Source organism: Anopheles gambiae, chromosome 2 (assembly GCF_943734735.2).
Source record: "Anopheles gambiae chromosome 2, idAnoGambNW_F1_1, whole genome shotgun sequence".
Lineage (NCBI taxonomy): Eukaryota > Metazoa > Arthropoda > Insecta > Diptera > Culicidae > Anopheles > Anopheles gambiae.
In genome coordinates, this window is record NC_064601.1 from 42,193,796 (window position 1) to 42,219,748 (window position 25,953).

The 25,953-nt window shown below is 45.4% G+C and overlaps 1 protein-coding gene across 7 annotated transcripts in view; it reads right to left on the reverse strand.

Annotated features, from left to right (window-relative positions):
• LOC1271485 (protein lava lamp) overlaps positions 1-25,953 on the reverse strand; it is a 90,587-nt gene that overhangs the window by 30,777 nt on the left and 33,857 nt on the right. The window contains exon 1 of one of the 7 annotated variants that reach the window (XR_009765452.1): positions 709-866. The exons of the other annotated variants lie outside the window; for them this stretch is intronic. The gene's annotated coding sequence lies outside the window, so the exon portion shown is untranslated. Of the gene's footprint in view, positions 1-708; positions 867-25,953 lie in introns of those variants that run through there. 7 annotated transcript variants of the gene reach the window in all.

Below are 25,953 nucleotides of genomic sequence, written 5' to 3' on the forward strand. Positions count from 1 at the left end.
ATAGAAACACACACACACATACACTCGTGATGCCACGAACGCATTGGAATGGGTCATTAAAAGCTACCTCCTCCCGGAGATGGAGTAACACTAACTTCCCGACCGAGGGGAATGCATCCAAGGAACAAAACAGTAAATGGTAACCGCTAGCAACAATGTTTGTTGACGTTCAGCAGTCCATGGCCTGTTCCTCCATCGTCGTCGTACCACCTTCCACGCGGTTTGCACATTCCTTCCCAATCTTTCTCCAAGCACGAACAAATTTGCAATCGATAACTGCCGATTGATTGATGACCGCAGCCTTAGCATCCCCTTTCGAGGCAGTGGCGGTGGGTTTTGTTTTTAGTTTTTCTACCCTCCTTCTAAAAGCCTGTCTGCCCTCATCGCCCTGATCGTGTTGGCCATTTGTTCGCAAAAAAAAAACACACACACACACTCGATAATGATGACGAGCGGGATTTATCGACACAGAAACAATTTTCCCATTCCCGAGGTCGCATATGCAAAGCGAACCTGGAGCCTACAGGAAGTGATTGGCGCGGTCGAAACGCGCCGGCCAACGCCAGGGCCCTGGCCCTGAATGAGGGTCAAACCCAAGTTTCCGGCCATTTTCACCGTGACATTCACCCGCGCCAATTGCTACTGGTCGAGCGGGCAGAGCAAACGGCGCGAGCCCTTCCTGCCAGCCCGACCGCTCTTCGCACCTACCTTGGCGAAATATAGGCCACGGAGCCATCGTTGGAACATCATCTTTGCGCGCTGCAAGAGCGGGTCGGGCGCTCGATGGAGGACTTCGCTAACGGCAGTCGTCGTCGAGATTGCTTTCTTGCCAGCGCGTGAAGGATACTTTTAGCGGACACCTTTATTGCTAGCACACATTTTTTTTTTTTTTGGTCCGGCAGCGCGAGCCACGGTGCTACAGAAACTGCGCCGTATTTCTTCGCCGGGTAGGTTGAAACAGTACGCACAAACAAATCGACGGACGCGTCACTACCGGAATGCTCTGCTCCTTGCGAGCCACGACAAACTGAGGGAAGTTTTTCGGGCGGCTTCAAACGTCAAACTGCTGCGCATGGCATTCTGAGCAAGTGGTTGTTTTTATTCGCTGGTTCGTTTGTATAGTATTTCCATGGCAACGTTTGTTATATTAAACAACGATATGTTTGATTGAACCAAAGCCCGGTTAGTTTTGGTTTAAATTGACCGTTAATGTTTTTTTTCCAGATGTTTCATTGCTCATAACTGCACATTTGGTATCAAAAGCATAAAAATAAAACAGTAACAGGGCGCTGTACTTCAACCGAAAGGCAAACGAAAGATTTCAATGCGCCAGTAAGCTGCAAAATGATAATAATCATCTCAAGGTAACTCACTTCAACCCCATACCAGCGGGAAAAGGTCGAGCAAACGATGAATGAACTTTAACAGTCAACCCAACAGTGCAATAACCGTTTTTCACTCCACACGATAACAATCTTACCAAGTGTACGATATTGACCTTAAATGGTGCGATTTTGACCATTTACCGTAAGCGGGCGGCAACGGTCCAGACCGAAAAATAACCAAGCGCCGAGGAGGTGCCTTTCCAACAATGTTGCGGCGAAGCTGCTGTCGTTGGAGCTGGTGGACCTACAGGCTCAAATGGCAGACAATGTTACTGGGAGAATGTGTAAGTTGTTGGCATGCTCGTTTGAACTGTAGGTGGATGTCCTAGTTTTTAAGTCTAGTACAGTTTCACACAATGTGCAGCAATGTCTATAGCGATCAATCGCACAGCAGTCACAAACACTAGCACATTTAAATTGTTAATTCAGCTCAACAAGCTGTTTCAAGCGTTACATGTTCATCGAAAGAAGTACAAGCAATTGTTTCATGAAGAATTAAGATAATGACCGTACGCAGAAGCTCTAAAACAACATAAAAACAAGGGATTTTGTACTATTCTCAACCATTTGTGTGCATGATACAGTATACTCAAAACGAGCCGACGAGCCCTAGTTAGTGAAACCGATACGATACACGTTACCCACGAGACATCGAGTCTCACTGCCCTACCGTCAGCTCCAGAAATGGTTTCAAATGTCAACTGGACACAAGCTCTCCCGATCTACCTACCCGTGCATATCGATCACGTCACGGCGTGGTCGAATTTTATCTTTCACACATTACGGTTCAGGCTTCACCATACCGTTCCGCCCAAACTTTTGCCCCGTGCCAAGTCACACAGCACAGCGTCACATGCAAACCCCAAACCCAAGTTGCTCCCAGACAAAAGCCCCCTTCAAGTGTACCACCGTTCGCAGGCCTGTCGTGACCCAAAGGTGGCAACGTGTTCTAGCGATCGTCGGCCTACTCAACCTGTTCGCCCTTCCTCTGCGTTGCAGGTCCTCAGATTCGATTTTATTTCGATCGTAAAAGGAGCACACGCGTGTGTGTGTGACTGTATCGGCATGCTACCTCGCCATTTAACTTCTCGCGTTATTGGCGTTCTCTTTTTTTTAATTATTTTGGGGGAAAGTGAAAGCTGCCAAAATAAAAACATATCAATCCTGCCGAGCGCCCATTATGCTGGCAGGCTTTCTGGCCGTACCGTTGCGACTTTTCGCAATTCATCTCCTTTTGCTTTCACCAGCGCCTGAAACTTGCCAAACAAGTGATCTCGGTCCATAACCGGGCTCACACACACACACACACACTTTCATATACACGGTATCATACGGTTGGGTTCACGGATGGTTGGAAGAAGGCGACTTGTTGACCACCCAAAATGAGATTCATGCTACACGTACGGGTAAACTATGTACCGAGCGACTCTATGATTGGGTTAGACACAAGCATTGGACGGTCGGTTAGGGTCACTTGGACTTTCGCATGCAAAAGAAAGTTCAATGAACCAACAGCACTACCTGTGTGAGTTGACATTGAATAAGTCTCAGTTGGTGTGGGATGTGGTGAGGCGCACAGTTTAGATTCCGACATAAACTATTCGATGCCATGCTCTCCAACTACCGTTTTATCTTTTACATCTCTCAATTAGACCACCACTCAGACCCACTTTTCAACCATTACCATAGATGGTGTTCTGCAGCAGACGACACCATTTGATTCGTTACACTTTCGATAGAGACAACAGAATCCGCTAAAAAAAACCAACGCCAATCAGTGCAAGGTGCTGAAAGATATGCCATTGGGGCATACGCACACGCTCAGCAGAAATGCGAGAGTGGCAAGAACGTACCAGCGCCACACTGACCCCATTGGCTGTATTTGGTAGGTTGCTGATGACACACTACACCAAGCGCGGCCCCGTCTTCTAGCTCTCCGACATTGCTTTGTTCGATAAAAGCGACCGTATCATGTGGATAGGTGTTAGGCGAGGAACTGAAGATGATAATGCCCACCCATCCATCCATCAAGCCAGCCAGCCATCCATCTAGTCATCTTCCTACCTCAGCATGGCAACTTGTCGTTTTCCGCCGGCGATCATGTTTCGTTATGAGCTGCCAGCAAGTAGTAGGCCCGGGTGATGTATAATCACATCGTGCGCGAATCGATCACCGTGAGAATCGTGTGGAATTTAACGCCACTCGCCCGCCAGGTAGGTTCCGTTCCAATTCAGTACAAACGAACCGAGATGCCTGGTGGTATTCCAAATGGCTGGAATGATAAATCGATTACCCGCAGCAGATGCGCCGAAGATGCCCAATTTCTTACGTAATTGTGCGATCACTATCATATCGGATTTTTGGGAAAGGGTTAAATTCATGCTGTGATGAAACGATTCCACCAGTAACAGCAGGTGTCGCTATGAAGATCGCAAGCCTCCTCCAATCGCGCCGACTGTCATATGATCTTTGCGAGAGTGATCGAGCAAAAAAGCTTACTGAATCTTCTGAGCGTCTCGCTAGCATTAGACGCATTGGACATTGAAACTGGCACTGACGTTTTTCGTACGCACGAGTGCGTTTCCGAGCTTTCTTGGGCTGTTTGTATTAACGGGATTGTTTTATTGCTCTACATTGCTTCGGCGTCTAAAACGAACCAAGAAAACCAGTGATGGCAATTGAAACTGGAGTTTGTCCTCCGTGCACACCTCTAACGTCTTCCTTGCCGCTCCATGCACTCGTCAACTGGCGAGCGAGGTAACGTAACGAGGTTACTCGCTTGTCCAGCATCAAATGCATCCGTCACTTCGGAGTCTCCGCATCGGAGTTGTACGAGCGCGAATAAGCTAATGAAGAGTGAGAATTGTTTTTACCTTGCATGGCAAAGCGTGAGAAAATCGCACAAATTGTCTGCTGTGGCCACGGAAAGCTGTCGCAAATGCAGGGAAGCTTCGTTTGCTGTTTACCAGTGAGCCACGTCTCAAGTTCAAGTTCCGCTCGTCGCTGGAACGGATCAATTACCGAAAATCAGACATTTGTTCTGCTAATGGAATCGATGCAAACATTGAAGGGCTTTGCGTGGTTAGAAGTGGCATGAATTTTGGCTGCAAATTATTCTTCCAATTAATTTGTAGCCAGCACACACAAAAAAGTGCGTTTGAAGCATGACACAAGTAGCAGATCAAACTGTTGGTTCGATTTCACATCATTTTGGTTTTGCCTTCTTCTTTTCATAGTGCCAACTATAAGCAACAATTTTACCATACAGCCAACAAACTCTCACTGGCTGAACGTGAAGAGATCAGTTTCTTTAAAACATCCGATCCATCCATCACACGATCGCGTGGAATTCTCCAACATCCTAACGTAAATGCTCACCGTCCCATGAGTAAGCGATCCTAAAGTGTTCGCCAGCACCAACGCTCTTAGCGTGATTCTAATCGTGCCCATTAACATGACTATAAACAATTAAAACGTCTTACAATTAAGTTGTTGCGGCTGTTCGTCTTGTGGGTAGGTCCCGCGATCGTGGTAAAACATTTCATCGCCGTTCCCATTCTTCCGCTCGATTTTCCGTTAAGATTCCGAACCCGTGGGCATCTTTTGTGTAGAAGAACCGTCTCGACCCCAAAAAACCCATCGTGACTAACGAAGGTATAGTTTCTTCAAGTTTTTAAATGAAAGCTAGATCACACAAAGGGGTTACTTCCGACAGAGCCAGAACCCCTTACGTAACACACACTAGAGCATCTGTGTACGATCACTTAATGAAACGTTAATGAAACTGTGGTGTGTTCAATTGTTACGTGCTTGGAGCGTCCAGTGGGTTTGCTGGTGTGATGCAACCGCAATGCATGTCCTCAGCTTTTAGTAAAAATAGATATGTGCTGTAAAGTTCTAATTATACTGAGTGAGTAATGCTATGAAGTTCATTTGAAGTTCAACCGCTTGATTCTCAAGATGTACAGAGCGTTTTTTGCAATTAAGCCTCAGGCTAGTGTAAGTAGTTGACCGTACAGTAATAATGCCTCGGTAAGACTAGATCATCTATTCAGCCCCCTTTAGAACGGGAACGAATACTAATTTGAATACAATCAGAATGCTGCCCTCTTGTTAGGTGGTGCGACAACCTAGAACATGGAAAGTGTTTTAATTGTAGATCAGTGTTTGTATACAATGGGTTGCATTATCTAACAACATCAACGGTCCTTTCAATGCTAAAAATAACATTTACACAAACACACACACACACGTCTGCATTACCACACCTTACTACGTATTTCGGAAGAAAGGTGTTTTTGCACTGATCGAAGTGAAGGTAGCAAACGCGCTCAATGCAACCAGCCACATTACATCAAAACACCTTTAAAGGTCAGGCAAAATATTAATCAGCAAACGATCATTTGCACCACACAATAAGCCCCGATCTGCCAAAGACCGAAAAAATAGTACCGCTCCAACATATCACAACAGCGAAAGATCACCAGTTTCGGCATCGACCGAGCCCGTGCGGTCCATTAATGTCGCCGCCGCTTGATCGTCGCTGTCCGCCGTCGCCGGCTTGATCGCGATCAATAGCTGTCAAAGAAAAAAAAAGCGCCCGGAGTGCGATGTCAAAATTTGCAGTGTATGGAAAGTATCCATTCAGCCCGACTACTTCCCTTCCTGGCCCCAATATACGACCATTCGTCCATCATCGCGCGCGCGATGTAATTACGTGCACTATAGCGACGGGTGGACCCAGCCCAGCGAACGATAGTAGATCCTGCCCTCGGACCGCGAACTGGAAACAAGTCAATCAACTCTCTCGAACGCGCGCTCGCTTGCTGGCGTTGCGCTAATGTCTAAGCTAATAACTGCCACGGTTGCCTGGTCACAGGCCCGGCATCCACTTCGTCAATAGGTCAGTGGGCTTTCACCGTGGGCCCGAGGAGCACCGGGGCCCGATCGGATATGTAAATAGGTCGGAACAATTTGTTTTACTAGACGCATGTGGTTTCCGTGCCACCTTGCCCTGGCGGAAAGGATCTACAGTGGAGATGACTTCCGATGCCGACAATTGTGGCGTGCAAACGCCACAAAAGGGTTGCTTTTACTGCGGCTCAAGAAAAAGGATGATTCATCGTCTCATTTCCATCTCGAACGGCTTCCACCGGCACCGTACACCGTGCGGGCTAATGCACTGTTAAGGTTTAAATTGTAGAAAAACATCGATTATTTATGGGAATTGTCGCGGTCGGAGAAAATGGGCTCCGATCCATATCAATACACACGACACGCTGGCAAAGGGCCGGTTAGGGGTCGCTTTCAATCGTAGGGCGGCCACATCACCCCGCAATGCGAGCTCTTGGGTGGATTTTCTAAAGCGCCTCGGTGACTGTGACTGACGAGCTACTCCTACCGATGACACTGACGGCTGGCGGCAACGGCGGCGATGCTGCCCTTTGATCAGAACCATAAATTTGTAGCTTAACCGATTCGGTTGCATTGATTGTGCCGGTGCAGTGGGCACCATTGGCGTGTGTTCGTTTCACCGCAGCAACAGCATCACGAACGTCAGCATGTGACTCGTTTTCTCTAATACGAAACGTTCGTCAAGGTTTGGTCAGCAGAGATAACTTTGTTGCTACGTGACGTTCCTCGAATGGAATCGATTAACAGACCCCGTATGTGTGCCAATTTAAAGAGCCAATTCGAACGATAATGTAAAACATCGGATCCACGATCCATCCATTTTGCAGTAGAACAAACGTGTACGTTTTCAGGAACATTAAGCGCCAAATTCCATGATGAGAAATGAAATGAAAAGTGAAATTATGAAGCATTAAACAAAACCAAACATGCACCACCATTATCCATTGTACCCTGCCGGCCATTGATGTTGCGCACGGCACGATAAGGCTAAGCAAAAGGGGCACATTATTTGTTCACTTCACTGCATTGGCATCGTGAAAACGCGCAAACCTCCACGGCATGATAAGGCTTGAGAGAAGCACCCGTTATGCTTTATACCGCCGTTCGTGTTTGATTTCGCTTTCGATGAATCGTTCGATGTTGCGTTCGGTGGGCTTCGAGCGGATCAGCTTCGGGTGAGGGAACTGGCGCTGGAAAGCTTCATTTTTGACGATAAAGAAAACCGAAAGCTAACCAATCATTTTGACACTTTCGATTTCATGTTTATCGCTCTCAAGATTGGCATCATTCCTTTTTGGGCGTGCCGTTTCATCGGTGGTCTTGATTTTTGTGGTTTCATTTTCATGTTTTGTTTCACAAAATACAAAGATTACTATTGTTTATTATTATCTTTGACAAAATCGGGTTTAATTAACACACCAGCACGAAACAATAAACGTTCCCAAAAAAGTTTAATTTTACCGTTCTACGTTTGCGAATGTAATCCAAAACCAGCATTTCTAATCTTCCTGTTTGAAAAGATTCATTTTCCTTTATGCACCTGTTTCTTAACGATGTTGAATGTTCACCTAATTTCGTTGCGAAAACTAACTGCTCCGAGGGGAAGTCATCAAGGAAGGGAAAGCTCGTGCTTCTCCTGCCACACCAGGTAATTGAGCAGGTGCTGAAAGTTTTCTTACGACTTAAAGTTCTCACCGTTACTTCCCAGTGTGTGTTGTTTCGGTGTTTGTATGTATTTTCTTTATTTTACAACAATCCATTTACCTTCTCGGGTTCCCGAAGGTCTAGATGCGATCACGGGAATGACACGGTGCAAACGAAAGAACCGACAATCGTAAGATTCCCTCTCTCCCACTCCCTTGCAACGATTGATCTTCCGATGATGATGATGATGATGAAACGGGTGCAAATGTTCGCGCAATTAAGGTTAATTAACAAGTTTTTAGTAACGCACACGCGTGTTCATAATTTTTGCTTTTCTCTGTGCCGGTGATTTGACCACCTCCCATCGTAAGAAATATGCTCAACACAGGAAAGCAGCAAGCTAGAGACCGCTTACTGGCAAAGTGAAATGGATCTATTACCTAAGCAGAAGAACAAGTAAACTAAGGGCACTTAGAACTTCCCTTTCTCCAATGCAAGCACGCACTGTTTAAATGGGAATCCATATGCTTTACGGAGCCAACCGACCCACCGACATTGCCCACCAATCATCGCTAAGCGCAAAAGCTTCATTGAACCTTCCCCGCTACAAGATAATCATTAACTAGAAGATAATCATTTGCGTTAAAGTACCGCAAGGATGAGATCGGCCGAGAGAATGGCTTGTCTCGGGCAGAACCTTCACACCGCCCCACGGGGGGCGTAAGTGCCTGTCATAAACCATAAATTATCGAGCATTAGCAAACTGGGCAACCGGTGTTGTGCGTAGTGTTGGCAGGATTTTCACCAAAAGATGTTCGGCCAATAGGAAAAAAAACAGCACCTTTGCCCCATCGGTAATAACAATAGGTGGAGTTGAGGTACCGACCAACCGGCTAAAAAAGCCTAAAACACAGCCTTAAATGCGCAATGACCAGAGCCGCTGTGTGCAGTGTGTTTGGGGCGGCGTACATGTGTGTATGACCTACTTGTCGAATTTTATGGGAGTTGTCCATCGGTTCCCCTTAGCAAATGTACAAACCCTCGGCACCCAAACCCGAACCAAATCACGTCCTTACCGCAAACAACCGGGCACCCCCAAACGCACTGATGGATCGATAGGCTAACGAACGTACCGGCGCACGCAAAGACGGGAGTAAAAGACCTAACCTCAGAACCAGCTGGTGATTAAGCTGATTGTGTAACGATGATTGTTTTGTTTTGAATCATGTTGTTGTTGCTTTTTTTGCAACTTCTCGCCCATGAATGAATGGGTAAGGCGAAGGGATGTATTTTTTTTTTATTTCTTCCACCAACACAACACACTCTTTTCGTAGACGGTACGGGCGCTGCTAAATAGTGCCAAAAAACCCCGACCCCACATGAAAAAAGCGCACACGCCAAACGGTACATGGAACGGTGCACGCCTTTGTACGATGCGGTGCCGCGGCCGATGCTAAATTGATGGCTGTCAGAACTTGAACGTACTGAGCAGAACCTGGGACGGAATTTGCTTGATCAGCACCACCAGCTGGGGGTAACCTTGAGCGTGTTAAAGTTTTGTCATAAATCTTGCCTGCCTGGCCGGCCTGGCTGCTAGAACCCACCGGAGTGCGGGATTGATCGGAACGCTTACACGCTTCTTCTGCCCTCCTTCCCGCATTGCTGCGGCCGAGGTCAAACGGTTGAAAGCCAAACGAGCATGTTAAACGGCTCATGTTTACACTATCTGATGTTTTAATCACACGCATTTAATAAACATTACGCAGATTTTTCGGACGAATCACCTACATGCTATCCTTGTCATCGTCTGTTTTATTTAGCTCCAATCCGGCAGTATTTTTTTTATTAATGTGATGGATATCTGTATATTAGAGGAATAATATATAATGGCTATCTTTCCTTTCTTAAAATATGGAATTTTACCATTTTCGGATTTCAGGAAGTGCAGCTGATATAAATCACAACTGCTTTATGGGTTAACCAGTTTGAATTATATATTTCTTTATCGTTCGCAAATTAATGTCAGATTAAAACATTAAAGTTTAAAGGATCTGCTTCAAAGCTATTACTGTTTCTGACAATTATATACGAAATAAAATCGTATTGTAAAATGGGGGACTTAAACATATGCTTGTATTAATACATAAACAGACTGTTTTAAGCCGGAAATCAAATTTCAAAAAGTTCCGTTCAATCAATGCCAGGGATATCATGAAAAACTAAGAAGAAAAAAGGTATCAAAAGTTGCAGGCTACTACCTACTACAACTGTTACCAGTGCTAATATTTCACCTTAATCGTAATCAATATTGCATCAGTTCCCCAAATCTTCTTCGATTATGTAATAATAATAACACTACCATCAACACGTTTTCCCTGCTAATTGGCTTCGTTCAAGACGCTTCGATCGATGCCACTTTTATTACACCTTCCCGAAAAAGGCACCCGAAACACCGCGTGAGAAAATTTCTCTCACACCCCGATGATTTCACAGGGAAGCCAGCTCACAAACAAAAAAAAACTCCCGTTTTCTGACACTGATAATGTGTAATGCATACACGCTCCGCTGGATGTGTAATACGCGAACGTGCTTCACACTCACATTCCCGGTTTCGGTGCGTTATGATGCCTTCACCCCAAGTGGAAACCATCTTACCACCGGGCCCATCCCAAACTCATCCATCATAATTAATAATCCTAATGACCTTTTCCGGAGCGCTGGGTGGTGCAATCGGAGGAGTGGTCCAAGCCTTTTCTATCTTTTTGCGTATTCGGCACATCAAAATCCCCAAACGCTTACGCTGCTCCAATAGCTGCCCCTATCTCCCGTTTGCCTCCTCGTTTTGCGAGAAAACGAGTGAGAAATGCATCAAGCAAACCTCAACGGACCACAACAGAGCAATGTCTGCATTTGTGCACAGCTAGTACTGCACGCATACGGAGCAATGTTACAGTTTTTTCCGTTTGGGGTCATTTGAAAGTATGCCAATGAATTCGCCGCCAAGGTTTTTGGAGTGCGAGAAATTGTTTCGCTTGCTTTTTTTTTGTTTTGGTTTTCGGCATCCCGGCACCTATATAACCGTGACCGAATGTGCGGTGACCTGTTCTTTTTGTGCCTGGTCCACACACATTGCAATCAGCGGCAGGTTTTGAGGTGCACGTCTATGAACCATATTCATGCGGCCGTTGGTGGCGTTGAGTTGGCGAAGGTGTGCCCAGACAGCTGGACCGTACGAAATTAGGTCTAATAGATGCTGTGAATGTGCTAATTTGTGCCTCTCTGGTGGGTACGAATGTTTGGTGAACATTTTTGCGGTATAATTTAAGGATAAGAATTGAATTAGGTATTAAAATTTTTCAGTTAGGTTTTGGTAGCTGCAAGATTTCATCACTCTAAAACTTTTCTTTGTCATATATTTTATCATTCTCACAAAAATGATTGACTTGAATATGCTGCATAAAATTATTAAAAATTGACATCGAGTTTTACTAAACAGATTTCAAACCCTACTGTGTACATATTTGACCAAAACATATTTTGCAGCCAGTGTTTACTTATTGGAAATAAAACTAGTTGGACATTTTCAGAGGATTTCCATTAAACTTCGACTAGACAATTTTAAATGTTTAATGAACTAATACTAGTCATGCATACAATTATTCATACTTTTTTAACAGAACACTTATTAATCATCTGATCACCTTATGCACCTTTTGAAAGCTCCATTTGCCACGTTGCGCAATACATCAGCGCACACACGCCCCGTAACAAGTGTTCGAAATTCCGCCACACAGCCAAAACATCACCCACATTTCACCTAATGTATGCCCTCCAGCCAAAATGCATACCTTGCACCTTTGCGGATGTCATAACTGCCAAAAACTCACTTGTGTCCCGTTTTTCTGGTTCTGCCCGTTCCCCCGTAGCCTACCGTCGAGGCCACCAGGCCCCGGTCTTTACCCGGTCCATTTGCAAGCGATATGCTGGCTCTACTGGACTGGCTAATGACAACTTCATTGGCCCAAAAGAACCGTGATCGAGCCGACCGATCCATTTCCATGCGCCAGCCGCTTATTTTGCACGCGAAAAAAACGTGAGTGAGTGCATACTCGTGCCTGTAAGATTTCATCCAACTCACATAACACCTACCGCCGCATTAAAAGATACGTGCCGCGGTCGAACGAGAGGAAACATTAAGGCATCGCAGCTCGTTTGCGAATTTGTGGGTGCTGGGTTGCCGCAAAAAAGCCAAAACATCACCGTAAAGACAACCTCTCCGAACCTAGAGGTGCACCACAATTAGCCTAATGAGATACTCGTGAGAATGGGGATGTCGGAGGGATCTTTGTGCGGCGTTGAGTTGAAAGGGCTGTCGCCCAAACGTTTTTTTTTTCTTTCTTCTTTGCATAATTTATGATCGTCTATCATTTGACACCATCTCACACGCCGCTAAACTATTTCCTGGTAGTGTAAGTCGCTAATCGTTTGCTCGTGAAACGGCTTCATTTGCCGCAAGCGCATTACCTGCCACGGCTTCTACACAGTCCAGAATCTCTTTCTCGCTGACCAACAGTAACCTCACTACTAAATACATATTCCCAACAAACGTCTCGTGCTTTGCAGTTGCTTCCAATCTGATCAACAAGGGCTGCACGGTCGATCTTGTCGCAGAACGGATGCGTAAACAAAAGCGCTATAAATTGTTACTACCTTCTTGTTGTTTGTGCTTAATTGTAGGTACTTCAAACATGAACGCTTTCTCTTCGCCTCAGAAAACCAATCTAATGCTCCGGAAAGCAAGGTGAACGGTTTGTGACGTTTCTCGTCTAGTGCCGCGCCAAATCTTTCCCATTTTTTCACTGCCACCCGAATCAGATGAAGCCGTAAACACGCTTCAACCTCTCGTCGCCAGCAGTGCCCGTTGTTTGTTTGTGTTACTGTGCATCCATTTAGCCGTGGCGAACAAAACAGCGAAGGAGAGAAGCTCTTTTGAATAATAACTGCGCGCGTTAATGGGATATCATTCGCGCTGGTTTTTATTTTTTCCGTCTGCAACCTGCTTGCCGTCACAGTTACAGAATTTGTTGCAAATTATGAGTAAAACTTTTGCCACAGCCACCGCTTACAGCGCCATTGTCAAGATCATGAACACCCAGGGCGCATGGGGCAAAAGTGTCCCACCGGTAGCAGACGGCCGTACAGGGGTACGGCAAAGGGTAAATGGGAAAATGTTATTTGATTTTCCAACACAAACTGACGGAAATGGTGCTTGTTTAGGGGAATTGTTTTGGCCGAAATTATAGGTTTGTAGGTGAAGAAAGTTGATTGTTTTACTGAGCATGGGGTTTCCGACGACCTCAGACGGTTAGTTTGGAGTTACTTTGAGCCACCGTTTAGGTTTTCTTTTATTTTGTGTTGGATAGAGGGTGGTTTGGCTAGTAACACGTGTTGTTTCATGATTGAGCTTGAGAATTACAACTATTTAAATTAAAGATTAATTATAATGATTATGCCATAGTATTGAATTCTTCATTGAAATCCTGATAATTATACACTTATTATTGAAACTATAAATGATAAACTTTATCGTACAATTTATACAGAACGATTGAAATTCTCTAGAACTTTGCCTCATTTTTATTACTTATACATCAACACACCACATCGCTACCTGAACGACATATTTTTATAATTATTTCTATTTTTTATCATCGCCTATGCTACACGTGTAGCACAATTCATAGCTAATACTTCAGCCCAAGGCAGTATTAGTTTCTTGAATTATTCTTGAACAAAACGAAACAAACTTCAGTTTTCTTGGCAGACAGGTCCGTTTCAAAAGTGAGCCACTTGTATATGATATGGTAGTATGACTACTACTTTTGATTCAATAAGTTTCTACTCGTCATAAAGAAGCAATACTAAACACAAACACTTTAGTAGTTACAAAAAATGAAATATGCATGGCCTACATCAGCTACCTTTCATACTTTCCATAATCACGTTTGTAACTGTTATGAACAGACATTTGGCACCACCGGTTTGTGTCTTACGACCCATAGGTCCCTAGAACCATCACTGCACCTTGCACGACATACCTGGCGAAAATCTGACCCCGGGGGCTTTGAACCCTCCCACCTATGGCACCAGGAACATTTTGCAAACCATATAAAATAGGTCACCGAACAGTACAGTAGTATCAAACAGTCAGCGTTCACAGCCAGCGAAACACATCGCATTGCAAACCAATCTTTCTTCGCAGTAGCAACAGTAACAGCACTCCCAAGCTTATCATCATGAAGGTGATTTTTGCAGAAAACCAGTGCCTCAATCGTAGTGCTTCAAATAGCTAACACTTGTCGTTTTCTCTTCACAGGTCTCCTTTGTCATCATTCTGGCTCTGGCGCTCGTTTCACTCTCCACGGGTGCACCGCTGCTTATCACCAAGCACGTCGTCAAGAAGGCGCTACTGCGGGGTGCGGTGCTGCATCATTTCCACAAGGGAGCAGCGGCCAAGACGGTACATGAGGTGCATTACGTCGCAGTGCCACCGCCGGTGCACACCGTTGCCCACGTGCAGCCCCTCGTGGTGCCCAGCTCTCATCATCACGGCTACAAACATTACTAAGATTAGTGCATATTCACCTTAAGAAAACACTGCCAATCGATAGAGTGCCAAAAAACTAAGCAAGTTTACTTTTTAAATTGTGAGTGTGAACGTTGATGAATAAATTGACTACTACTTTTTCCTAAATCCATGTGTGTTGTCGCCAGCTTCTACAGTGATGATCTCAATAGAAATTGTGTGTATTCGTACTGCTTACGTCCATCCGGATGGAAGTCATAATGTTTGTCACTTACTTCCCTCAACCTTCGTCACGCAGGCCAATTAAATCCTTTCACTTTTCCCTCATTATGCAAAGTTGACCACGAAACGCGTCAATTGAGTGGCTCCTGCACTCGATGGTTGTGGGTGTGTGGGGATGGATGGGAAAATCTAAAGCAAAAGCAAACGAACATGGGACACAACAACCACAGCTTCCCCCAATTACCCGTTCACATCGGACATCGGAATAGCTGCTAGTTAAGCATGTGTCCTGTGATGGTAAAAACTACATCACAGAAAGCAAACGAATGACTTGCTCGGAAATAAACATGTTCCGAATGGAGCAAAACATATGAACAAACGTTTGGGCACTCTGCCAAGCTAGAAGAAAAATATGCTTTAAGTTATGCAACGTGTCACTATTGAGACCTCGAAAAAACAACAGAGACTTAGCTCAATTTAAGGGCTCGTCACCTACAATTGCTGCGAGTATAAAACAGCCCCCTTCATGGCAGAGCATTTCATCGCCACACATTGTTATCGAAAAACTAATCTCCAATTTTCTGATTGCCGGTGAAGATAAATTTAAATTAATTAAACGTTGCCTAATGGTGATCAGGCAGGGCGCATTTAATAAGTGCTCCCTTTTTGGTTGGAACTCAAAACAAACTCGAAGGTTGTCATCAAATCCGAGTGTAGAAAGGTTCCCAAGAAACCTTTAAAAAAACAACACTTATCTCACTTCATACAACTCGAGCAAAAAAAGCTATAAATTAACAAACGTTATGTCATTCATTAGGGGGACAAATTGTTTCAAATGCTGAGCGCGCGATAGATCAACGTTCGGTGCCGGTGAGCTTCCCATGGACACCTGCAATCCAATCAAAGCCCCATAAAAAGAACACACAATAGCACACACAGCACTAAATGCTCCTAACATCCTGCCCACTTTCATATAAACGGTATGGATTTTGTCTTAATTTTCTGCACCATCATTTGTACCCCACGATCGTCGGCACAATTCTCATAGCCTTGCGCCGTTTGGTCCATCGGCTGACGGCCGGAATCGCTTCCCTTGCAAGGTTTCATCGATTGCACCGCAATGGTCGCCATTACTGGTTGCCTGGCCCTGGATCAGCCACGTCTTGGCACCGTGTTGTGGCAATCGATTTTCGGGCCCACCTTAATGATCAGCACCGTACCATCACCTGCAGTTTGGAGGTGGGCTTTGCACCCAACAATAGGCAATTAGTAAGGTCACGTTCTTGCGATGGCTTGAGAACTTTCGGTACGCGTTAATCAATAAGGTTAGATAATGGGGCTAGTTGATCTTCTTTAAGTGTAGCTGACGTCCTGAAGTGCTCATTATTTCAATCCACAGCTATTGACTGTGCAATTAATTATTTTAAACTAACAATCAAATGTGTTGAAAGCACATCCATGGGATCACAACCCTACAAGACTGCTAACCCCAAACGTACATACCACCGACCGGAAATGTGAACCTTCCTGTGCGCGTGTGTTTGTGCTTTTATGCGTTCGTGCCACAAACCATGGCAGTAAAACTGTTTGCAATAAAGTTACTCCCACCAGCCAAAACGGGCAGACCGATCCGAAAAAGCCCACAAAATTGGACTTGGAATATGCATCACATCTGTGCGGTGTGCATCTGCCGTCGGCGTGGAAACACTTTCACCCGTACCGCTTGCATCGTCTGTAGGTGTTAGATTATACCCTCATTTTGACACTGCTGGCTGCTGAAACGTTTTAGATTTCTTTCAACACTCCCGTCCAATTTTTAATTGGTTTGAAATTCCATATCATTTCTCCCTTTGGTTTGGATATGATTTCTATTGTACCTCGTAGCAGATTACGCAACGCCGCTTGTGGTGAGGACCAAACGAGAAGGTTCGAACCATTTCGAGAAGCCCCGGGTATATCTCACCTGGAAATGAAGTAAGAAGAAGAAAAAAACAATCACGTTAGTAGGATAAATAAAGGTGCACTGTTTCAGAAAAGAGATTGTTTTAGATACGAAATGATCAATGATGTGCTTTTCAAATATTTGAACCCGATTAAAGCGAGCGAATCAAAAGACACGAGACACCTAAAACACCAAAAAACTAAAAAGCAAATTCATCAAGCAGAAAACGTCAGATTTTTTTACTTTTTTACATAAAAATGGCCAGCACAATTGTATTTAGAGAGCAGAATATTTAAGTCTATAAATTAATAAAAAAAAACTTGTATCTTAACATATTGCTCCATTACACGATTGAATGAGTTTGAGCACACTCAACTTTATAAAACGTGAATGTTGTATCCCTCATTAATATTGACATTTGAACAAATACATCATATTATAGAAGTTAACTCATAAGAATTTTGGTATTTTTTATCAAGAAATATCACCAAACCCAATCCTTTGTAACCAGTATTGAGATCTTACCAGGATATTGCTGTGATAAGGATCTCTAATAAAGACCACTTTATCATTTAAGCAAGAAAGCTGAAATTTCAGCTCAGTGGAACAATATTCATCATCCGGGTTGTAGCCATTCATGACAGCTATGTTCCGTCATATTGGATTTCATCATTTGCGGAGAAACAAATATGCATTAAAAATGGATTTTTTCTTGAAATGAGTTATAATATATTTAATACATTATATAACATCGTTTCAAATTGTTTTTAACATCTCTTGACAAAATAATTTTGCTTTAGTAAATAAAAATCAATCCTTAAAGAGCTCCCACTAATCGGCATTTGTTCACATATTTTCAGGCTGAAAGGCTGAAAGTTTGACGTGTGTTTTTTATGAAATTTTGACATGATTTGAGTCTTCAAGTGTCAAACCCCATAAAAAAAAACTGTGAAATCCCCCAAAGTTAGTTTTGTGTACTGTTACATTACAATACGCTAAATAAATACCATTTTTCTTGAGATGTACACCCTCTGATGATATACATATTAAACCACCCGATCGATTCATATCCCTATATTCATCAGCTTCGAATCGACCATCATGCCAATATTAATATTAATACCATGAGCAACCGAAATTTTTCCACCATTTAATGATGCTCCCTTTGCCAGTCCAGTCCTCAACACCAGCCACCTGCGACTTCTTGCACTAACTGCAGCGATCATTCCCGCCTAACGGACTGCACACATCCGAAAGGAAAACAGTTCGTTGTGATCGAACATTAACATCGCCATCAACGATCACGGTGTACCTCCTCCCGTAGCGCCTTTCCCCTTCCCTCTCCCTTAGCGTTGGGAGACTTCCCTGGCAAGTTTGAATGCACCGTACCGGAATGTTATTAATAAACCAATTACAATTACATCTAGTTATGCCGTTATTGGTAGCCGTGCCTGTGCGCCATCCAATTGTAACACGGTAGCATCGGCTATCGGCTTGTATCTCGCCCGCTCGGTACTAAAACCGTACATCGATAAACACGCACCAAACACACACGCCCAAACGGAGCAGCAGTACGCGAATGTTGAGCCATTTATCCCATCCTCTACCGCGCCGGCGTGCAATACCGTCCGGTCGGTCGGCATGCCTATCACTAGCAATGGGCTTGCAAAATCGCACCCAAATCGGTTGTAATTTTGTAATTATCATTTTCAAAACTTTCCAGTTTCACTCACACAGAGAATTTCATGTTGCGCCATGTTTTAGCCCAAAGCTTTGATCGTAATCCGTCTAATTTCAGCGCCGAACGATCACCTTACACCGTGAATGGTATACATTGTAGCGCTAGCGACACACACACACACCCGTTTGGGGAAGGGCTTTCGTGTGCAAGAGCGCACTTTTCTCCAAAGCACCGTCACCCCCGTCTCGGGGGTAATCTGTCCTTCAGCACGCACAAACAAGTGAGGTCATTTCACGCAGGAGAAAAGCGGTCACCATTTCCCCCGAAAGCGCACGAGCACGCGCACATACACACACACGCAGTCACCCATCGCTATGATTCCACACACCCCCGTAACGCGACCGTTTCCTCGAATGACCTCGCGTGTACTACGCTGCGCAGCTCTATTGTTTTGGAGAAGAAGGCGACGAACTTCAGCCCTTCTGGCCAGTCATGACTATCACAAGCGAGAGGGTGTTTTACCTTTACAAAAAAAGAATCATAATAATGTTTTCCAATTATAAAACTCAACCCGTTCGCCCCAGCCGTCCACACGATTGCGGTCAGAGACGGCCGACCTATTTGGGAGCAGCTTCTTGAGCACATCACGCGACAACCTACCCCTGGTGCAGTGCCCCGGGTTTGGTCCGCCTGGTTTCCCATTCATTCCACGAACCTGGAGTGTTTGGTATGTTGGGAGGTGTTTTTTGTCACTTGTTTTTTATTGTCCACTTCCCATCCTCGTTTGCTTATTGTTTTACGTTTAATTATGTACACATACACAGACACCCCACAGCAACCTTCGCTATCAGCTCCAAACCCCCGTTGCAGTTGGCGCGCGATTCGAGGACAGTGACCGGGGTAAGACTGGAGTACCTCGCTTAAAGTTTGTCTGTGAGTGTGTGTGTGTTTTTCTTTCCTCTACTAATGTGCACATTTAATGCATTCCATATCGGGATATGCACAAGGTTCCGCATTTGATGTGCTCAATTGTTGACACGGCCTGGAAGGGGCTCCCCAGCTTCGTCCCAGGACGCGTATCTTGCCAGCCGCCTGCTTGGATTGTGGAACGTGCGGTGCTCGATTTGGATAGGTTGGACCACACCGCAAGCCCTGCCGGGGGGGGGGGAGGACGTTCTCCGATGGCGCTCAAGATGTTTTGAAACCGGGACACGCTCCAGCAGAGACAAAGCAAAGTATGCGAATGAAAATGAAATTGGCGATAGAAACAACAGCATTGGAAAAAAAACTAGCCAACAAAAAATACAGACATACCCCCACACACACACACACAGATCGACTATGTTGACGTTCTTGGGTGTAACTATTTTGTATGATCATGGTTCGCTGCACACGCAAGAGGGAAGGCTGATAAGCGGAAAACTATTAAGTGTGTGACGCATATAGTTCGTTTATTGTTTGATTTGTATTATTTCTAAAAATCCTGAAACCCACATTTTTTTCTTTTTTCATTTATTTAAGTTTACTATTAATTTACTGATAATCTAATTTCATCGTTTGAGTTTACCAATTGTAATAATAATTATTATTATTTTGTATTATTATTACTATTGTCATGATTATTACTAAAATTAATATTATTTGTATTACATATTTCGACCATACAAATCTAGACTCAATTAATTAATAATGCAAAGTTTGTTTTTTCGTCTATGTCAAACGTCGGTTTCCCTTTTGTAAGTCCATACCAGATCGCTCCCAAGAACGTATCACACGGCTTAGAATCGTCGATCAGTTCCGACCTTGGAGCGCCCAACCACCCATTACCATGGATCACTGACTTTGTGCGGCACCACTCTTTGTCGCATCAAAAATAGCATTACCAATGATGCGCTACCCTTTTTCCCATGCACCAGCAGCCCTCAAGTGTTGGAGTGCATTAAAAAACCAACCGTCGCGCATTTTGCGCTTTAAATAAATCACCCGTGACCACGGCACGTCCGTAGCGAATCACACACCGCGCAAAAATCATAACCGATCAGCATACGCAAAAGAGACGCGATAAAAACTGTAAGCATCCATAAAAGGTTATGTTTTGCGGTGCGGTACGTTACACAGTATACTTACACACACACGTTGCATAAGAAACACGAAACCCTGCGATCTGCTCGAAAGTACCGGGGAGAGTACCAGCAAAGGATAAGGATTAACCTGTGTAATCCCATTTCTTCCACCCCGAACGGTGAGACGAAGCCGCTTCGGTTGCATAACTTTCCTAACTTTCCCAATAACTTTATTAATTGAGCACACGCGTTTTTTTATCACGCAGCTTTCAGCAAGATCGATAGAGAGAGGGAGAGAGCGAGAGAGCGAAAGGCCACAATCGCAGCCATACGCCGCTCGTTACGGATGTGTCCTCTATTGTGCATGCCGGATTCGGCCAGATTTAACCGAAACACTTGCAAAAATTCGAACAAATAACAACACACACGACAAATTAACACTAGCCTGCAACCAACAACACAACAACCTAAAAAAACACAAAACTAACAACAACGAAAATGCTTCAACAACTTCATCAATCAAAACGATCGAATCGATTATCGGTGCGAGCCGGAAAAGAGAAATTGTCGATTTTGCCCGATCGTCACCCGGTCACCCCCGGCACACGGTGCGCACAGAAAGAGCAAAACCGCACGACAGCATAACTGCGCATAACTGAACGTAACCAATGAGCATAACAATTTCATCCACACTTCACAAGGGGAGGAAGCGTTTCTGCCTCGCTTTGTTTTGCAGCACGAGCTTCGGCTGCGATAACTGAACGGGGCGAATCCATTCCATTCCCCTCCGATCGCTCCGTCCGTTTCCAATTCGATCGGTATTATTTGGGACCAATCGAAAATTGCAGCTCCTTGCGCTGTGGAGCAAGGTGCGGAAAAGGTAAAGACGTTGTCTTTACGAAACGATCAAGCCCGCACCACCCGCTAATGATAGTTGTCAATTAATTGCGTCTCATTAGAAAAGGCTTTCGTTTGCTTGCGGCAAACAATGAAAAAAAAACCTTTCACAGGCGCGAACAGCTCAATCGATGTGGGCACTGCTGCTGCTGCTGCTGCTGCTGCTGCTGGCACCACCTTACACCACGGGAGGATAGTATTCGGGGTTCGAAATTACATGTAATTGATTTGTCTGCGCGATCGACGCGCTTTTTCTCGGTCCGTCGAGTTCGGGAAGAAAAATCAGGTCACACGTGCAGTCAAGACTAACCACACACAGCCACACACATACATACACACATGTACAAATGACAATCTTTTATGTGTTGGCTCCCGAAGCCAGGTTTGTTCCTTCCGCCCTTTGCGCCGGCGGTCTAAGCATCAATCATAGCGTTCTTCCCACACCGATGGACCACCATACACCCCCTCCCCAGAGGGCATAACGATCGCAAACGTGCTCACGATGTCGCGGCACAATCACTCCAGGAAATTCCATCCGCGCGCGCGCGCCCTCCCGCTCACACTTGAAGCAGGACACAATCAGGAACGATGAAAGTGCAGCTTTTCAACCGTGCGCCAAGTCCGCCGGGCATGGCCTTTTTGTTTTGAAATGGTTCTTCGCTGTGTGTGTGTGTTCTTGTTTTTTGTTGAGGAAGGGAAGGGAAGGGAAGGAGTGTGTGGAAGCTGCACGACAAATTCCGGACCGCCGTCGAACCGTTGGCCAATGGCCGGGATACTGGTGTTTTGGGATGTGCAAGTGCTCGAACTGGGTTAAAGTTATAAATAACAACAACAACAAAAAAGCTGGGAGAGTGCCACTGCCGCCGGCCATGCGGCCATTGCTGCCGGTTCAATTTCCTGTGGCAAAGCGGTGTGGCGCGCGCATTCGTTGTGCAGTGGCGCAAATTCCGCGTCTTGCCCTCGCGTCGTGCTCGATGCTTTCGGTTTCGGGTTCAAATTCGTGAGATGTGCAAGCAGGCCGAAAGCATTCCGAACGCAGCACGGTTTGAGGTGGAACGGAATCGAGCACTATGTCACGTGTGGGTTTTTAATTGACCAGAACGATCTTTTTCTTTGTTGTTTTGTGTACTTTGATTTAAGATTTAAGATAATAAATTTGCTGGAATGTCACTGGCCCGGGCAAATCCTGACTTTAGGAAATATTATAGAAAATTACACAGTATGGATTTTTGGAATACCCTTTTTTGTTTGTTGTTTTCCAATAATTTGTTTTAATTTTTTAATTACGTTCTTTTCACCAATCACAACAGTTTCAAGTTTCTCATTAATAAAAACACGTTTTCAGTCACACGCATTTATCAATGAACCACAAACGCTACTCACAGTGTCAAGTGCGGCTTCTTCACAAGATCGCCTTTTACGCACCTGTTTCCTTCGTTGTTGTGTATGGTGTGGCTACCAAGTGTCCAGTTTTCTCCCGCCCAAAAAGAGTATGAACAACTTCTATCCTCTCCAACCATAAACGGGGCGCACCCCACATCCAGAGCGTCTCATTACGCCCGCTCCACAAATGGTTCGCCCATTCATTGGCATCGAACCACTACCAGCCGCAAGACCGGGAGCGGAGGGTCATCAACACCCAGACCCAGGAAATCCTGCTACAATACACGCTCATCCCATCACTCAATGGTGCAAGGGAGTGTGGGGATGAAATGAAAAACAGAAATCGAATCAAGCTGACTAACATCCATCCAAGCAGCAGGTGAAGCCACCGAGAGTGACATTTACGGTGCACACACGTCGCAACACGGCAACGGATATGCCACCGCACTTTCGCAAAGCAGCATAGCAGTATGTCGTGTGTGAGTGTGTGTGTGTGTCACCTTATCGTCAGATCGTTTGATCATCGCAAATCTTAACGAGTGATCTTTTCCGCTCGGCGCGCGAGATGAAGGTGTAATGAAGCGTGCCCCAGATCGCGATGTCTCAGTGATGACAGTTTACATTTATCTAACGAACAGACACCGGGTTGCGCTGCATTCCGTCTGCTCCGGCGTGCTGCTATTGCAAGCGCGGCTTGGCGTGGTTGGATAAGCATCTCCACGCGATCGCCAGCGGGAAAAGATAGATGGCTTGAAATGATGACACGGAACGTACAACCATTTTATTGGTTGCACTCATAAATCGTCCAACAAAACAATGCTGTGTCACTTTATGGCTCTCTGCACCCTAAAAACGGGGTTGTTTCGGGTTAGCTTCCCTTGTGTTTGGTGTTGGTTTCCAGCAGGCCGGGTTTTGTTATTTCCACTTCATAACAAATCGACTGCACCAGCAACTGTTTGCGGTGTATTGCTTTTTTATTTGTACCCTCAATAATAATCTTCCCGACAAATGTGCTGTAACAAGCGCGTATCGATCACTGCTCATAAAATCTAACACAACACACACTCACACACATCGATCAGTCGATGTTTCATGAAAACGTGTTGAAACAAATGTTGTCTGCTGTTATCTAAACAAATAAATGTCTGGGCGCTTGGATAACATATCCCTCAGCACAACTTCAATCTAAAGGGTCTGAACGGCAGCAGCCTCAAGAAAGCATGATGAACTTTTAGGAACAGTACTTTTGAGAAGCCATCTCATCTGTTTTATGTCCCTCTACATTAACTTTAACGATAACTCGCCTCATCGGGAAGGTGTGCCGGTAAAATATCGTTAAGCACAATTTGCAACACACCCATCAAATGGAGCGTCTTCAGATTTATGATCCATCAAACGTTGCCGGTCCCCACCCCCATTTCAATGTCAAGGGTTTTCGAAGGGATCGTCATTTCCGTCGCACGACAAGTCTTCCTATGCTTCTCTTTTTTCTCTCCATTTTTTCTCCTTCGATGCACATTGCTCCATTCGCTCACAGCAGTTCTTCCCACAACGCCGGCAAATGCTAGACCGCTCGTAAATAAACTCAGAAAAAAAACGCTCGCAGGCAAACGACCAGCGCCGTGGTCCGTGCTAATTGACGGTGACCCTTCGCGGCCGGAGAATGTAAAGGGCGACACGAACGGAAATTCCACCACCATTCCCCGCCCGACCGCCTCTGCACCAATTGCGCGCAAATGAGCACTCTCACTCTTGTGGCGCGCGTGCACTCTTGTCTGGATTTGCTTCGGTCGCTCTATCGGTGTCACAAACGTGGTCCCGTGGTCCCAGAGTGTCGTCGGCCGTACTTCACATCGGTGCATCACGCACCACTCCCGGCCCCCGAGTACGGGCGTGCGGGCGACGGTAAGGTGCGGTTCGCGTGTAAGAAGGTCAAAAGGAGCAGAGAAGCGTATGAATTATGGCTTACGCTTAGTTGGCGGCGCTTGCGCACCTAGGCTGGCATTTCCGGTCTGCTCCCTTTCTCATGTGCTGAAATGTGTTCGTCTTTCTACCTGAAAGGCGAAAAAAAATGTGCCATCGCAAGATTCTCATGGCTGCGAGTCGCGTCACGGAAGAAATTGTGTGTGTTGCGCTGTTCGCGGCACATTATAACTATTATCCTGTCGATCGTCTCGCATCCCAATAGTGCACTTGCCATTTTTTGCGAGTTTTGTTTCACTTTTCGCCACATCGACGGGCTTCCCTGGGGTCACAGCGGCAAGGCACACCACGGGGAACGGGGTTTCATTCATGCGGAGTGCAGACAGAACGACGAAAAAGCAGCAAGAGCGAACTCTTCTTTGGACTTTGCTTTCTAACACCATCCAGCAGTATCTTTGCTTTCCCAGCCACGGTGTCCCAGTTCACATCGCGCTGGAAGATTTTTTTGTTGTTTTGCTTCTTCGCCGTAACCTCAACGCCTCCGAGTGAGTCCGAAAGTGCTGGAGGCACTTTGCTCAACGACGCACCCTTTTGTTTAATCTTCTTCCACTTCCAGTCTCACTGTGTATCCGTGCCGTGTCTGCTGATGCGCAATGGATGCCTCCTCCAGAAGGTGCTGCTACGGGGTAAAAGATACGGGGACACACCGATCTCATCCCTCTGGCGGGACCAAAAATGGACCACCGAATCGATCGGTCAGTATTCCAAACCAAATGCTGGGGGGAGATGTGTCCATGTGTTCACCGCGGGATGTGAGAATCGTGATCACATTTCACCGATCAATCAGCCGCCGGGTGTACCGGCCGGCCCCGAACACTTTCCAATCACCTAGCCCCCTTCTGCTTCCCAACCCACCGCTGCTCAATTGTGTGCCGAGAAATGTGTGACCCGTGCATTTTCCTCCGATAATCTCATGATTAATCATTAGCCCCTCGTCACGTCTGCTCGTCATCTTTAAACCCCTCGATGCGTGATCATCGGGCAGAGGATGTCTTTTCAACTTCACCTCAAAACCACCTGAGCATTGCATTAGCGGTTTGGGTAGACTTCCTCAAGATTCGGAACTCTGGATGGTACTGGAGTCTTTTTGCCACACTTTCTTCCCTTTGTTGACTTCCTCCAGCTGAGTTAATGGAATGGATGATGGCGCGCAGCGCGTCTGTATGTGCACTAGCTAATGGTGTCGTCTGCACAGCTTCTCGGTCGTTAAGTAGAGTAAATGGGGTTCTCGTTTTATCGCTTCTAAAGAGATG